The 18,036-nt window shown below is 39.0% G+C and overlaps 1 protein-coding gene across 12 annotated transcripts in view; it reads right to left on the reverse strand.

Moving 5' to 3' along the window:
* KDM4C (lysine demethylase 4C) overlaps positions 1-1,892 on the reverse strand; it is a 196,363-nt gene extending 194,471 nt beyond the window's left edge. For 2 of the 12 annotated variants that reach the window (XM_087926667.1, XM_087926662.1), the window contains exon 1: positions 1,565-1,843. The gene's annotated coding sequence lies outside the window, so the exon portion shown is untranslated. Of the gene's footprint in view, positions 1-1,096; positions 1,325-1,423 lie in introns of those variants that run through there. The other 10 variants (XM_026703724.2, XM_026703720.2, XM_026703723.2 and 7 more) reach the window with 9 other exon arrangements.
* Positions 1,893-18,036: the final 16,144 nt, after the last annotated feature.

Here is an 18,036-nt window from a genome sequence, read left to right on the forward strand (position 1 = left end):
CCTACACACACACACATATATATATACACACACGTGTGTGTAAGATAATTTTGCATCATTTTCCATATTTTTTTCAGCAACTGTTCTGCCAAATTTCAGTACTCTAGTCAGAGAAAGCTCTGGGGAATTAACAAAAATGATCAGTTGTGGTTGCATGTTGACCACCCTATTAACTGATCTAAAACACTAATTCTTTATACAGCTCAAACACTAATTCTTTATACAGATAAAGAAATAAATCATACAAGCAAATCTTATAATAACTTCAAGTAAACTCAAACTCATTGGCTAAAACTTATTTCAGGTCACAAAAAGAGACAAAGGCTTAGAAGGAAAAGAATATATGCACAAATGCTGATGCCATCATCTATCTGTTTAGTCTTTGTGGTGTCAATTTCCAATATAGTTACACATTAGATAGTTTACTTTTAATTCGATATACTTTCAAAAGCAGGAAGAGAGATGAAGTCCAGCTTTTCACTATGTTCCAATTAAGCACACAGATTTAATGTTTAAAAAAAAAACTCTGGCGGCCCAATTTTTTTTTTTAAAAAAAAATGCCTAGCCCTTGAAATCCCTACAAAATTAGTTTGAAGCATGACTAAACCCTAAAAAAAACTTGACCGCAGATATCATTTAAATGTAGCTGCCTCTTGGGGGATCCCTCTTCCTCACCCTCAGTGCAAAAAAAAAAAAAAACCCTGAAAGAAACCTAGTTATTTTGCCTCACTCAGCTGATACTTCTCTGCCTTTGCCAATTCCACCAAAGGGAGGAAGTGGTGGTGAGGGGAACCCAACAGCCTTTTGGATGCCACCTTTGAGGGGATATTCCTCACCTTCCTATCGCCAGAAGGCCTCCCTCCCAAAGCTGGTCTCAACCCCGGAGGGCCACCAGTTGACTGGAATTTCTCTCCCTGCCAAGCAAGGCCAGCAGTCGAAGGAAGCCCGGCGACTCCCCCTCCGACAGGCCCTCCTTGTTCCTGCTCCAGCCTACCCACCTGCTTCCCCCTCTCGCTTAAAGCTTTTTACTCCCCCGGTGAAACGGCGCTTCCATACCACCCTCTCTTCCTCTCGGCTATTTTGTTTTTTTACCCACATCGCCTTCACGGGCTGCTCCTCAACGTTTCTCACGAGGGCCAAACCCCACCAAAAAAGGTCGTCGTTCTTCCTACTCCTCCATCCCCCGAGGGCCAACCCCGACACCGCCTCCTTCCCTTCCTCCTTTTTTCTCCCCCTCAGCCCGGCCGACGCCGGGGTTCCCAAGCAGCCTTCCCCGGCCATTACGGGGCGTCCCCGGCCCATCTGTCTCTTCAGGGTCTTTCTCGCCGGAGGGGGGGGGGGAGAGGATGGGAGGAGCCGCCGCCTCCTCCTCCAGAAGCGGGTTAAGTCAGTCCTCCTCCTCCATCACCTTTGCCCATTTTACCTGGCCGCGAGAGGAGGTTCAAAACGACGCTGCCTCGAGGCACAAGCGGAGAACGCGGGTTGTCAAAAGTCGCCGGACTTCCTTGAAGCTTCCAACTACTATCATCCCCCCCCCGCCACTCTTTTACACACACACACACACCTCGCTGGGACTTGTTGTTCCGCACACGGATGACAGCTACCAGCTGCGCAGGCGCAGTCCGTTCGGAAAGGAAAGAGAGAAAGAGAGAGAGAAAAAAAAAAAGAACTTCCCACTCACCCAGCCAAACCCCGCTCCCTTCGCTCGCCGCGAGAGCTTTTTGAGGAAGGCCACCCCTGTGACGTGAAACGCGGCGGCTTCCTTTCCGCAGCCACGTGACCTAAGTGGTTGCACACGCGACCTGTGCGGTTCCGCTGCTTACGCTGTCGTGCCATTGAGTCAGAGCGTTCCGAGAAGTGCGCGACGCTGAAGAAAACAAAACCATCGTGTTGGGTCACGTGGGCTCTGCACGTGGGATCCTGACTGCTTAGGGTGGTCTTTTTTTTTTCTTTTTCTTTTTTTTAAAGACCTCGCAAAGGCTGTGTAAAATTAAAAAATAATAATAATAATCTCATCAGACATTGAAATTGGAGCGCTGGGCACCAAACCATCAAGAGAGGAAGAAAATGGTTGAGGAAGGGGCGGGGGAAACCGCCTCCCCCCCCCCCCGCCTTGAGTTAGTATAACCTGGCAGACAGCCTACTCCCACAGGCAACTGAGGGAAGTGGCTGAAAATCCAGATTGTTATCCTCGACCTAACTTTTAAAAGTGGGATGGATGAAAAGCTTTATTTGGATATGTTGGACTATGTTAGTCTGTGAATCAGAACCCTAAAGTTTTAAAAATGTTGTTCTGGCAATTGGATTTTTATTAGAAGGTGGCCATAAGTTGTAAAGAGAGCACTTAGGGTTCTCGTTTCCAAGTTTATTTTTTTTTTTTTTGGTTCCTGGGATATCCATATTTCAACCAACTTAACTCATACATTGGAAATTTAATTGTTGGAAAAGCTACCTTTCCTTGAGTTCAGAAAACAACAGGATGCTTGTAGGATGAGGTGCTGGGGATAGAAAATCAGCTATTTTGCATTACTGTGTTGTGTAAGATACTACAAAGGAGATGCAACGGTGCTTGTATTTTCAGATAGCAACAGGTAGAAGTTTCTTGGGTGGGACTCAAAAGCAGTATAACAGGAATTTGCCTGTTGTGTCTGCCACATCTTGGTTTACTGGATAGTCAATCACAGAGTTAGGTTGCGTTATAAATATAATAAATGTCGCAGGTTGTATGGTTTACTTCCCTACTAAGTAGTCCTATGAAATTCCAACAAATAATGAGCTGTGGAAATGCAGAGTTGAAGAGTAAAACCCAAGGTTGGCAAGTGTTCTTATGATTTAACAACTTGAGTCCCACACCTTCCTAATCAAGAATTATCCAACATCTATTCATTTTCCAGAACTACATTTTTGTAAATATCATTTTGCCTTTCTAAGTAATGCTAGGGGATAATCAGTGTGAATAATACTTTCTGCCCATCACCACCAATAAAAAATGGACATCAGACAGTTGTTCACTAAACAGAAAAACAATTAGGAGGACACAATTAAATTTGCCACTCAGAAATAGCCATGGTTTTTTTTTGTTAACTCCAGATTTATGTTACTTAATTTTAAATGCTGTTTTAATTTTTACAGCAGAAATCAGGAACCTTAAATGATTAAGAGTTAGCCTATGATACGATGGACAGCCAATAGTGAGGATTGGAGATTGAAAGTGGTGATATTCATTCCTAAATTAGGCATTCAACCTGGTGATTATGGGGAAGGATCATAGGGAAGGAGCAGTGGTTATTCCAAAGGGGTCAACACCTGGTTGACAGTATAAGATACTACTGAAGGGTCCAGCAGGGCCCAGACAGGTAAAATTGCTTCCTTTAAAATAATCCAGAAAGGATTATCCAGCACAGACTCACTATATTTGGTCTGAGTCCTGATTGAACAAACATCTACATCCTCTACTACCATGTTTTTCCAGCAATATGCCCCCCATAGGAAGGCCCAGCACTTGTTTGTATCATATAGTGAAATTAAGCCCTGCCCCCAAAATGTGGGCCTATTTAAGCACATGTGTTCCTTGCTATTTCTCACATCGCTTGAACAACACGAGGTGAAGAGTCATGGGGGGAAAGGCAGAGGGGGGAGGAAACTTGCCAAAATCATCCCACGCGCAGCCATGCCTCGCCAGCAGGCATCTTCTATCAGCCATTAGGAGCGCCTCACGGGCAGCCTCGGCTAGATTGCTCCATGCACAGCCTCACCTTGCCAGCAGGCCACTTCTATCGGCCATTAGGAATGCCCCGTGGGCAGCCTCAGCTAGATTGCCCCATGTGCACCCTTGGCTAGATCACCCCATGCGCAGACTCACCTCCCCAGCGGGCCACTTCTATTGGCCATTAGGAGTGTCCCACATGCAGCCTTGGCTAGACCATCTCAAGGGCACCCTCAGCTAGATCGCCCCACGCACAGCCTCACTTCACCAGCGGGCCGCTTCTATCGACCAATAGAAGCAGCCCACTGGTGAGGTGAGGCTGCATGTGGGGCACTCTAGCCGAGGCTGCGCATGTGGCAATTTAGCCAAGGCTGCCTAAAGGGCGCTCTTAATGGCCGATAGAAGCAGCCCGTTGGCGAGGTGAGGCTGCGCATGGGGCGATCTAGCTGAGTGTGCACGTGGGGGGAAAATTAAATCACCCCTCAAAAAGACGGCCTAGCTGTTTTTGGGGGGTCAAAAAAAAATAAAATAAGGCCAAGCCTTATTTTCTGAGAAACACAGTATTCTCTGTAGGAAAAACCGTATGCCTTCTCCAAAACTTCTCTCCAAATGGAACACTAAAGGTGTTGCATCATGCACAGTGGTGGGATTCAAAAATCTTCTGTGGAATAGGTTTTCAATATTAAGATCAATGGATTATCCCCAAAGCATTGATTCCAAGTAAGAAAAATAATCAAAATGCAATTTTTAGAAAGTTTGCCACAATATTCAAACTATTCTAGTTGCAGGATCCATTCTGGTTCGGTCACTGGGACCAGAGGTTTGTCTTCTGAGTTTTGGGACTCATGCTGGAGCCCATCTTCAGGGTTCTGCTAGATTGGGTCCTGCAACATTATCCTGGGACGCATATATTTGCCTTCATTCATGATATCATAGTGATATAGACTTATATTAAATCTACTAAAACCTGAATCTAAAACTGTTCCATTAACTAAAGTTATCATGTACAAATAAATCAAAAGAATGCAGGAAAATAATTTATATTGAGTATTTCACATGGACTAAAGAATTCCTAAATAGGTAATAAATTTAGTGCTTATAAAAATGATAATTAGTTGTTGATAGTTTCCTATTGGTATCAGTTCCAATTTCAGCCAATTACCAGTGTGTTAGAATTTGCCTAAATACATTAGTCAGTGCTTAAATACAGCAATATCCAAGCACATTACAGCCAGAATTGAAATAACAAGTGCACAAATAATAAATATCATGCCCCACTAATTTAAATACCAGTGAACTGTGCAAAAAAATCTGTGTACTGTATTGTTTCACTTTGGCCCTAAATTGACAGTATGTTTTTTGTTAACCAGACCCTCAATATTTGGATTTATTACTAGGGTTTTGTGTAATATTTTTCCAACATACATAAAATGATATAATCTGAGAAATTCTGCTTTTGTTTTCTGTTCTACCCTTGCTAAGGATAGGTTTGACTCTTCAGGCTGTTCAGTGGTTCTTTGGTCTTTTCTGCAATCAAAATTCGCCATATCTCTTCTGGAAGTCTCTATTATATAATATCTTAACTGAAATCCATAGCCACATTTTTCATAGACATTGCAAAGTTTTATTTAAAAAACATCAGAAGGATTAAACTATTTTGAAGCCAACTCTACATTTGACTTTTGAATGATATACCAGGAACTATACTTCAAAAAGTAGATAGTCTTTGAAAAACTGTCCTAGATTCTCAGATTGGAGCATACAAAAAAAGAAGTCACTATTATTAATAATGAATTATAGCAATAGCACTTAGACTTATATACTGCTTCAAGCGGTTTAAAGTCAACATACTGCCCCCAACAATCTGGGCCCTCATTTTACCCACCTCAGAAGGAGGGAAGGCTGAGTCAACATTGAGTCTGGTGGGATTCGAACTGCCAAATTGCAGGCAGCTGGCAGACAGCAGGAGTAACCTGCAGTACTGCACTCTAACCACTGTACCACTGTGGTTATCCAGCTATTAACCAATCTAGTGTGAAATATCCTGATTGCAAAAGAAAAGGTGCTTTTGGAGCAGCTGAAATAAATCTATTCATTCTAAATATACTGAATAAATTGCATGATTAGACTACATATTGCCATGTGGACAGTAGGTGGCAGCCTTTGCTTTTTATTTGTATCAAATTATTTCTCCCACTTTTTGAAAATAAAATATTGCTGGCTGGAAGAAACCTGGTTGTGCAACTAATCTGCTTTTGAAACAGAAAACTCTAATGAGGATTAGAGAAGAACATATACAAATGTCAAATTGATAATAACTAGAAGTATTTTGGCTTTTTTATAAATGCTGTCTTCCCACCCTATAATGTTATTTAAAGTTGTCTATGTATTCTAGAATGTTATGAATATTGTTCAACTTGAAGTTGGAAAGTAAGTTTGTAGGTCCTTTAGCTAGCAGAATGCTCACCCCAAAGATGGTGACCTTTTAGGAATGACAGAAATATCAGTTTCTTGCAACAGTTTGTCAGAAAACAGATTATAGAAGTGATTGTATTGAGAATCAATTTAAAATTCATCAATCTCCTTCCTCTTAGATAAAGGAATGGTGCTGTAGGGAAAGCCTGGGACTCTGCTCCTAGTAATCAAAAGACCTGGATTGTGATCAATTTACAATCATAATGGAATTTTGGTCATAAGTCATTAGGATCGTAAATTGAGATACCATGTGATCGGACTTGATATTATGACCATTTTTATGATGGTCGTAAAGCGAGTCCTTGTGGTTGTAAAGTGAATCACATGGTCATTAAACAAATCCATTTTTCCAACCAAAAAGGATGACAAAAATGTCACGAATCACAGTCATGCGATGGTTGGGATGCTGTAACTGGTTATAAATGCAAGTCAGATGCCACGTACTCAAAATGTGATCATGTGTTTCAGGAGAGGGGGGCACCAGTTGTAACTTTGAGGACAAGACTTAAGTAACTTTTTTAAAAAAATCTATTGCATGAATAGTCGTTAAGCAACCAGTTGTATATTGAGGACCATATGTACTTAATCTGCAACCCAACGTCTGCAGATGCAGGCAGTGAGATTTCACTATTAACTAGTAGTTGAAGGAGGTCTGGTCAAGCTCCTCTCTGCCATATAATTCTGGGCTTGTATTGGAGAATTTGGTCTTAGAAAGAGCCAGCTGCTACCTCCCTCCCTGCTCTCTAGGAGGAAAGTTCTAACTAAAGTGACTCTTTTTAGTATAATTGTGTCATTTGGCATAGATATAGTTACTCAGCAATTCTTCAACTAACCTTGCTGAGTCACCTTTTGGATATTGCTGGAAAGCATCTTCAGATTATTTTGCTCCAGTTTCTGGACCATTATCATTATTCGGGGGAGGGGGGGCATGTTAACAACAACAAAAAGAGATCTATCCAAGTGGATCATTTGATGAATCTTGAAAGAGAATACTGCCTTGCAGAAAGATCATGGCAAACTGTGTAAAAGAATTCATCACAGAGAATTTCTAATACTAGGTTTCCATCTGAATTCAGTAAATACGTATAACTCAGATAGACACTAATTACAAAAAAAAAAACTAAGATGAAAGGAAGTCAGCAATGCAGGCCAAGAATCATGAATTATAGATAAAAACTCAGTAGTTTCTCCAAATTCATCTAAAGTGACTGATGTTTGCTTACTAACATGATTTACGTTGGAGAAATAGTTAAGACTTTGAAGTTGTTGGAACCAACAGTATCAGATGTCCATGTAATACTTGATTGATACTTGATATGTTAACTGATAAAAGTGGAAGTCTAACCTGCTTCCTTCAACTGGAAATATGGAATTCTGATAAGAAATTGGGGGATGATGTGCAAATGGTAGAGGTGGAATAACAACATTTGGGCTTGAGCTTACAAGCAACTGTTAATCATAATATGAGTAAGATTGGGATAGTCTGCTGAAAGTAGGTGATGCAAAGATAACCTTTTAACATGCACCTGAGCTGTGGCTAGAAATAAGCTTGACTAATAGCAGGCAATACTGACAATTGGGAAAATATCAACTGGAATGAGGAAGGTCATGCTCTTGGATTACAGTCTTTCGTTTTAGGGTATGCTGATGTAGGATAATATTTGTGAATGCCTAATTTTAATTCTACACAATTGGATAACTAGCAAGCAGCTTTGATGAAAGATTTGCCTTGGCTTTTGGGTCTTCGTATAGAAACAGGTGATATATAATAAAGTAAAGTAAAGAGATACGGTAAAGGTGAAAAAAGTGAATTGCAGTAAAGTATGGTAAAGTACAGTGCAATACTTTAGAATAACGGTCTCCAACCTTTCTGGCTTGGCGGACCAGCAGAAGTGGTTGCAGTGGGGGGGAGGATAAGTGATGGTTTCATGCGCGTGCTTCTGCCATTTTCACAAATTCAGCTTTGTACATATGTCCATGCACCAGTTCTACAGCCTGGTTCTGAACAGGCCATGAACTGGGACTTGGGGACCCCTGCTTTAGAACAGGGGTCCCCAACCACCGGGCCGCGGACCGGGACCGGTCCATGGAACATTTCCTACTGGGCCGCCAGTTTGCTGGGTGCTGCCATCTTGTTTGATGAGAAAGTGCTTCTGGGTGAGCTTTTCTGTTTGGAAAGCGGCATTTGGGTCCTGAAGGAATCTTTGTGCCTTGGTTTCATTGAAGGGGGGGGCTTTGAACAAAACTAAGGCATGAGGATTCTTTCAGCACCCAAGGCAAGGCGAGCTGAGCGACCGTCCCAAAGCTGTCCTGAAGCGAGGCCCATCAACAAAGGTACAAAGGAGGAGTTGAAGGTGGCAGGGAGAAGCGGGGGACGGCTGGCTGGCTGGCAGGCTGGTCGCTCGGCTCACCTTGCCTTGTCATGCGTGCTGATGCCGGTACCGGGCAGCGGATCATTTTGTGATGCTGGTACCGGGCCGTGGCACAAAAAAGGTTGGGGGCCACTGCTTTAGAAGACAGAAATGAAGTGTCTAGTAGGTAAGGGAGAAGAATAGCATATATTTGAATAGTCCGAGACATATCCCAGAAATCCTGAAAGCTAATCCTAATGAAGCTTACAGCAGAAATATAATAATCAGATCTTTTTCTCCTCAAGTTCTCGAAACAGACAGGAATAATCTTTACTGGCTAAAGCCACTTCAATTATTAATATTCTACAATGAAACATAGGTTGGAAGACACATGTAAGGATAAGGATTTTGTTGGATAAATTTTGTTGCCAAGATATAGCATATAGACTTTTTCCTGCAATGTGGATGCAGGCAAATGGCAAACTACCTATATGTGGTATAGGGAAACCTGTGCACAAATATCATGCCCATTGAGGGACTTTCAGTTTTGATCATAAAACTAGATAATTTCCATGGTATATATTAACAACATGGTTGATGTCCTCAATTTTTTTCCATTACTACACAATTTCAGTCATTTTTAATGAGCCAGAGGGCTCATAAACCTCCAATACTGATCATTATGATCCAAGTCATCCTTAACAGGGGTCCCCAATCACTGGTCTGTGAACTGGCACTGGTCTGCAATATGCCAGAAACTGGACTGCACAAACAAGCGAAGCCCCATCTGTGGGATGCAGGCAGCACACGAAACCATATTCCCTCCAGTCTGCAGAAAAACCTCTCTCCACGGAACCGGTCCCTGGTGATCTATAACAAAAATCAGAGACTCTTGTTAAGACACTCCCCACTTGATGAAGTGAGATATATGAAAACTTATGCTAGAGAGTAAGGAAGATAACTTTGAAGGAGATACGCTAGAGGACTGAAACCTTCTTTAAGTTCAGAGCAATGAAATAATTTAAAGAGGCAATTCAGGCAGATACTTCTCTGATTTACTGAGATAGAAGTACAGATAGAAGTAGTACACTTGCAAGATTATGTTGTTATAACTAGTCTCAATAGAAATACAGGTAGTCCTTGTTAATGACCACCATTCGGACTGGATAATGACACAGTCTGTAAGTGGAACATTACGTTACAATCACATTACAATTTTACTTCAGCTTTCCTTTTTTCCCCCATTTCCCCATCATTTGGAATGCTCACCCCGTATGGGGATAATTAGCAAGAAAGGAAATGATGTTTGTATTAACATCCATTGGAGAGGAAGGGATTACAAAAGAGTAAGCAGCACACAATAAGGAATACACCTCAAAAGGAATGCACTGGGGCTGGCTATTTGCCAAGCACAATTGCAACCAAGCCCCTTTTCAGTAGGAAGCAAACAAAAGCTGGAGGTATGAAAATGATTAAAATCTTGTCAGTAACAGGCAGCAACTGCAGCCAGCTAATTAAGGTTACAACTGAGTTATTAATTTGAAATTAGCACATTTTGGAGAAACGCACTGTGGAGAAACACAATTAGGAAGAAATTGCAGAAAAAGGAAGGGCAAAAGAAAAATCAAAAGAGGGAAAAGAGAGAAAAGTTTAATAACTGGAATGAGAAATGGAGGGGAATAAGAATGGGGAAAAGGGGGGCTTCCGGTTTGGGTCTCTTCAGTGACAGACTGAAATTCGCGATCGTGCACAGTTTTGATCTGTGCTCGCCGCTGGAGCACCCCGATCCTTTGGATTTGGGGATGAAGCCACCCTGTAGAGGTGGTGAAGAGAGGGCAGATTGCTAGCCAAGTGGAGGGGAGCCGAGCCGCATCTCTCCTCCTTGGCTAGTCTAAACTCCCTTCCCTGAAGGCGGTTGCAGCGGTGGTCGGAAATGGCCACCTCAAAGAAGAATCCAACTGGATAAGATTGTGCAGGAGGAAGACAAAGAGGAAGGCAGGACAGACCAGGCTAAATGACAGAGAACATCTAAGCAAGGTACCCTGAATCTAAAAGTACCTAGAGGGATACTTCTGAAAGAAGATCTTTAAGCAGCGAAGGAGAGAGAAAAGGAAGTTAAAAACCCTTTTTTTACCTTTATATTGACAATTATAAATGGTATGGAAAGAAATTTATGTTAATCTATTTTGACACTAATAGGCAACCTTAAGCTGAAGTCTTAAGTGTCAAAAAGGGAATAAAGATTTTTCTTGGTCATTTTAAAGCCCTAAAAAGGAGAAGAGTGGAGGCAAAAGGGAGGGACTTGGAAAATGGAGTGCCACCTGGAAAAATAAAGAGGATTAACAGTGAAACTTTGAAAAGACTCCCAAGGATACATTGTAACTGAAATCTTATTAAAAGATACAGTAACGCTCAGAAAGGAAAAGTAAAGGAAAGAAACAAGAAGGAACAGTCTGGGATCATTTGGTGACTTTAAAAAAAAGTTTTTGGCATTGTTTTTTTCTTTCTTTTTCTGTTTTTACTTAAAGTCAATTGGGTGGTTGTTCAAAAGTGTTTAAAATGCCATCACTCCTGGAGGAATTGAAGATGAGTCTTAAAAAACAGAAAGAAGACGCAGAAAGGGGAGGAAGATCCTTTGGCTTCGTATTTGAATTTTTTGAAATGGAGATCCTGAACTATGAAAAGCAAAAGGAAATGCTTCAAGAGCAAGAAGAAGGGCGGGACAAAGAAGAAGACATTTTCAATGATCAAATAAGGCAAAGTGTGGTAATAAGGGGAAAAAAGGGGGAAGGAATTAAAAGTTTGAGATCAAAGGGAACACCCACAAAGAAAAATAGTCTGAAAAAGAAGTATAACAGCAAGGAGAAGCAGAAAAGAAAACTACAGAAGGGAAAATTAGAGAGAGAAGGGTATAAAAAAAGGGATGAGGAAAAAGGGGGAAAGATAGAAAGGGAAAGAACTTATGACGGACAAAAACAGGAAATAAAGAAAAAGGGGAAACATACTAGGATTAAAGGTATTTGCTCAGCTAGAAAACACAGAGACAATGGTTAAATTAAGTTAAAAGTGAGGATTCTGCAAAGGTACAAAAGATAGTGTTGTGACAGTAGAATACTGTAATGAGTTAGAAATGAAATAACTAAATAATCTATGAGATAAAACTGTATTGTTATGTAATGGTATGTTTATTTATAATTAATGCAATAATAAAGAAGAGAGGGAAACATTGCAATTGTTTCTAAAGATTGATAAAATATTGAAAAGAAATGTGAAAGATTTATAAGGAAATTTATGCCAGTTATTAGAATGAATTTGAATAATTATTTTGCTTATTAATAGTAAATAATTTATAAGATAAAACTGTATGACTATCCAATGGTATGCTTATTAACAGTTAAGTAATAATGAAGAAGTGAAGGAAACATTTCAATTGTTCAAAGATTGATAGATATTGAAACGTGAGAGATTTACAAGGTTCATACCAGCACTAGAATGATTTTGTATAATTATTTTGTTTACTAATGTTTATATATATATATTGTTTTTGCTATGTTCTTAGATTTTTTTTTTTACATTTTCAAGGGGAAGTACCAAGCAGAGTCTGAATGATTAGATCTACATGATATAAAATAGATATTAGGAATTTGAATGTTATAATTTTAGAATGCACAAATTCAATGTTTAATGAGATTTCATATGATAACAAGATTTAAAGGTATTGCCCTTCAATTGACAATCATAGGGGGAATTTTGCTTCTTAAGAATGTTGGAAGAGAACATAAGAAATTGTAAACAAGACAGACAAAATTATAAGTACAATGAATAAAAAGATATAGAAATTTATGTAAAACAAGTACAATTGAATAAGAAGAAAATGAGATAACCATAAAAGAAAATTAAGAGAAGTAAAGGGAGAAATAGTGAGAAGTTGGAAAAAGAGTAATAAGATATGAAGTTGAATACATAAGATGAATATGCATATGAAATTGTGTCTGTATGGAAATGTGATAACCCGGAACAATGCTGTACTCAAATAAGATGTTTTATTTGTTTTGTTAAAACTCAATAAAACTTTATTTTTAAAAAATGGGAAAAAGGGGAATTAAGAGAAAGGACCAGAAAACAAAGAGGAATAGGAAACAAACAAGGATGAAAAGAAAGTACATTGTCCAAAGAGTGAGAGATAATGGGTGAAAAAAAAAGGATAAGGAAGGAGATTCTGCAAGGTAATATGTTGTGATGTATAAGAATATATTGAAGAAATTGCTTCTTTAGGCAATCTCACCCCTTTACAAGGAGTAAAAAAAATGGGACAGGCATAAAATATCACATACTGACTGCAATTGGCAAACAGATGACTGAGAGGTGCTGCTAAGATAGAAAATGTGGGCAATGATTGCAAAGTTACTTTTTCATCCCTGTTGTAAGTTTGAACAGCTGCCGCCCAAAGCATTTGCTAAGCGATATCTATGTTATTGTGGAGCTGATTTTCTGATCTGGTCTGCCTACCAATAGTAGAGCTTACAGAGTGGAAGTTATCCTCAGTTCAGGGGCAAGGTATTCCAGGGAAGGGAAATTCCCACTGTACTTACAGGTAGGAAGATTTCAGAAGTCATTCTTGGTTTCGGATGTGATAGGCTAACTCATAACTTATCCAGTTCCTGAGTTATAAAGGAGTCTATAGTAATAACCAGCACCTTGACTTGTACATGGAAACAAAGCAACAGTCAATGTAGTTATGAGATTGACACATTAGGTTATTGGCCCACTACAGTTGATGTTTGTTTGTTTTCCCAAGTAAACCTAACTATAATAAATCCATGCAGAAAGTAAGAAAGGGTGACACAGTGGGAGCTGTGTGTCCAAGAGGATCCCCCATTTGCAAAGACCTTGAATTATGAGGAATCCAACACTATTATTTTAAACAAGTGACAGCTGAAGGTAGCACTTTAAAAGCATATTAATGTGAGACAAATGCCTTTAATCTACTGTGCTTAAGTTTTTAAACAATATACACAGTTCCTATAAAAGTGCAGAACTGCACATTTTTAAAGAATATCCCTGCCTTCTGCTGTACATAGCTTGAAATGATTAAATCTGGCCACATGCCTCATTTAATTACTCAATAAGTTAAGATTTAGCAAGCAAAGTCCTTGTACTTATTGCGTACTTGCCTACTAAGATAACAAAATTGATAGCAGGTACTGTAATAGGCAATACTTTTATCAATTGTGCATATTCCTACTTAGTTAATTCAATTCATTATAACTGTTAAAAGAACTCTTTAAGAGGGAAAGGAAAAATTAATAAACAAATGATGCTGATTTTAGGACAAAGGGAGCTAGAGTGCAGCATGTTAAAAAGCTAAATTTTAACATTATTAAAATACTGAATTGCTGAAATACTAAAAGAGAAGGCTACTAAATATTGAAGTGCTAAAATACTACCCTATCTAAAATATCCCTTTCTTTATCCTATCCTATCGTCTCTTCTGCATTCCTTACCCAGGCGACTGCCAAACAAAGTTTTGCCACTCATCATATAATATTGGGCTCACATACCTCAAGTATTTGTCAAAACAACAACAACCCAGGAATCAGAGTTATACATACTCATAAACTTTGCATATGAATATATCTGTGAATATCTGATTGAAAATTGTGATATAAATTTTACAGATGAAACCAATACATTGTGTGAGAATAAACCTGAATCATTCCTATTCTGTTCAATGAATTTTTTTCCATGACCCATCTAAACTTTAGCTCCTGTCTCTGTATAGTCTTTGCCTTTTTTGTACCATATTCCTGACAGGTGAAAGTTTTGTACTATATTCCTCAGTGGTATTGCTATTTTCCTATCCTGTTGCTTGACTCCAGATATTCCCAGCCACATTTAATAGTAAGAGGAAAATCCTTCTTAATTTAATACAATAAAAGTATAAGTGTATAAACACTAAGACTTTTGGAAGGCTGATTCATTCCACTATGTATATTTGGAAAGACCATGCAGTGATGTCGTACTGATGAGAGTTGTTCCTCTTTTCCCCTTCCTCTTCCCTTCCTCCTGCTTCTCCTCCTCCTGTTGCTTCGTTTCCTTCTCCTCCACCTCTTCTTCCTTCTCCTTCTTTTTCTCCTTTTCTTTCTCCTGCTTCTTTTTTTTCCTTCTTTTTCTCCTCCTCCTCTTCCTCCTCCTCCTCTTTGTTCTAATTAAAATGATTCAGACATCTGCATGTTGAACAATGTGTTGCTGTTTTTTAAAAAAAAATACAGATTTCAATGCAGATGAAACAAATCCTATCCTTGTCAGCAGGAGAGCACAGGCTGAGGTCACAGAGCGTACAATCCAATAAATTAGCAAACTATTGTTTGCATAAAGACAAGCTCTAGCTTTACTTGAATCCACAAAGATAAATGCCAACTCCCACATCTTCTCTGAGATAAATGCAAATATGTCAGAATGCCCGTCAAAATTATCAGAGCTTATGTCATTATGTGATGCAATTCTATTACTTTATTGCCAAGCTACTTTGGTTCAGAGATCCTCTGTTAAGTTGATAGATCTACAGGCTCCTACTTATTGAAATATATACAAAATATCTCTCAGTATAATATTATATATTTAAGAAAACATATATATATTCACATACACACAACAATTATGTTCCCATATCAGTCAATATTGTGAGACATTTATCCAGTTATTCCATCAGCGCTGTCTGCTAAGATTTTAACTTGTCTTCTCTTCCTTCAGTGTTCAATCCTCTAAAGTCTGCCATAAATTAATTGGACTTTCTGAAAAGTCGCTGTCCTATTTTATGTGACAACTATTTGGATTGCTATTTAAAATATGTGAAATGAAGATAATATGAACATGTAGAATAATCATTCAAATTAATATTATAAATGGAAATTGATATTAAATTAAAGCAAGTTGTAGATGAAACTATGAGCTTGTAGTAGCTAAGAAAAATGTTGAAAAAAGACAATGAATTTATAGAACAATGTACACCAAAAAGTTGATTTTACACCTCTTTTAAAATGAAATTATACTATGCTACATTGTGCCACTCTTTAGCATTCTCTTCATACTAGTGTAATTCAATTTGCATCATAGATAAAAATCAATATATAGAAATATGTCATTAATACATCTGTTTTAGTAAATAATCCAATCCTTTAATTTAATCCTTTAATCCTTTAATTTACAGCATATTTACTATTTTCAGAAATATAAAACTCATACTTCTAATTAATTTCTAGCTAATATATGGAATACAGGCAGTGATGGGATGTTGCCGGTTTAACAACTGGTACGGTGAGCGCTGAAAATGGAGCATTTAGAAGCTCAGCTGCTTGCCTGCCAAGTTAGCAACAGTTAAGTAGAACAGCGAGGGGGGAGGGAATCAGCTGTGCCACGTGATTAAGATGGGCTACAAATCAGGAAATAAAGGACAGGATTGGGTGGGCCATCTGATCATCGGAACTATCAGTTCGCTTGAACTGGTCTGAACCGGCAGCATCCCACCATTGAATGCAGGAAAATAAAATGTTCAGGTAATCCTCACTTAGCACCCACAATTGAGGCCAACAACTCAATTGCTAAATGCCACAGCCACTAAATGAAAAAAAAAAACATATGGTCACATTGGTGGTTAAGCAAATCACTGCACTCATTAAGCAAACCATCACATGACCAGCTTAAAACTTACATCTCAACAGATCCTAGGATGATACTGCTTTGCTGCTGATTGAAAACACTCTGTTGTAAAGAGATGCCAGTATGCATCAACAAGAGCATGGACAGCTTATCCGAGTCATGAAATCAACAAACACATATGGAACAAGTGAATAACCTGAATGCATTTCTAGCCAGACATTTAACCAAGCCTTGCTAAGAAACTTTCTGGAAATTCTGAGGTTAGGGGTGTTGGAAGAAATCTCCTTGGTTGGTTCCCTAGCTGGGAAGCAATCACAGATATTGAAAAGAAATAGACTCAGAAGCAAGCTGCCAGAAAGCTGAAAATCCAGGAAGGTAAGAAGTAGTGACACAGCTCGAGCATTCCTGGCTAGCTAGCAAACCCATGCCTTCTTATACTTGATTTTCCTTTGAAGTTTCTACAGTTTGATGGGGTTATTTGGGTGTCTCTGGTTAAAGTGATTGCCCTGAATCCTGTCTTCCTGCCTTAATGGATTAATAATCCTGTCTTTGGACCTTTGTCTTTCCTATCCTGGGGCTCTGTCCTGTGAGGGAAGAGGAAAAGGGGAGTTCTTGGTGAGCTATTTTTAGCTGGTTCCACTTATCTTTATTGCTCTACTTAAGTGTTCCTTTCAGCTGGTGCTTTTGCCTGGGGTTTAAATTTCTTAAAGGGTGAAGGGCTGTTTTAAGTCTTTTGGCACTGTTTTAGTGGTTCCTGGAACTGGCCTTTTGAGGTGTACTTCCCAGGGGAATTGAAAACTTTTCTGGTGTTTCAGATAACGAATAGGTTGGAGTTCTTCTTTCATTCATTTGGGCCCCTTGATGTCAGTTCAAATCCAGATGATTCTTTTGGATTATGCTTTTAATCCTGTGATTGCTGGAGGTGCACTATAATGTACTTTTGTTAAAATGATCTATCCTACAGTATTCCATGTTCAAAATCAGTCTGTTACTGTAATATATTCTGTTTCTCTCCTCACTAAATATATTTGAATTTTTAGATGTTAGCATTTATTTTAATAGGTGAAAGAAACACTACATCACAGAGGAAAGAAGCTTAGCATGGCTCTCAATTTCTTAGTTTTAACTGTGCTTAAAATATTATAAAATGATATAGAGGATTTATCTGGCCAAAAATAGCATTCTATCCTCTCAAACAGCCATGTTTATAATAGCTATTATGAATTGGATATTAAACAGAAACGCTGAAGCTGAAATGCTTTTTAAAAAAATGGAATTTATTTCATCCTTGATGGCATTTAGTAAACAGAAAAGGTAGATGCAATACTAAGCTATCAGACTTCCCAGTGAACAGTTATGCAACTCTACTCTTCCAGAAATAATTCTGCATTTATGAACTATATAGCTGAAAAAGCTGAATATAATTCAGCACAGGTAATTCTCAATTTATAACCACAACTGAGCCCAAAATTTCTGGTGTTAAGCAAGGCAGTTGTTAAGTGAGTTTTGCCCCATTTTATGACCTTTTTTACCACAGTCGTTAAGGGAATTGCTACAGTTGTTAAGTGAATCAAGCAGTTGTTAAGCAAATCTATCTTCCCCCATTGACTTTGCTTGTCCCAAAGCCAGCTGGAAAGGTTACAAATGGTGATCCCATGACCCCGGAATAGTATAGCTCTCATAAATATGTTCCAGTTGCCAAACGCTCATATTTGTTTCACATGGCTGCATGAGGATGCTGCAACAGTCATAAGTGTGAAACCTGCTCATAACTCACTTTTTTCAATGCCTTGTTAATTTCAAACTGTCACTAAACAACTCCCTGTCTAGCAGGGTAAGTTGCTT

This window comes from Pseudonaja textilis, chromosome 2 (assembly GCF_049901715.1).
Source record: "Pseudonaja textilis isolate UNSWEBS1 chromosome 2, rPseTex1.2, whole genome shotgun sequence".
Classification (NCBI taxonomy): Eukaryota; Metazoa; Chordata; class Lepidosauria; order Squamata; family Elapidae; genus Pseudonaja; species Pseudonaja textilis.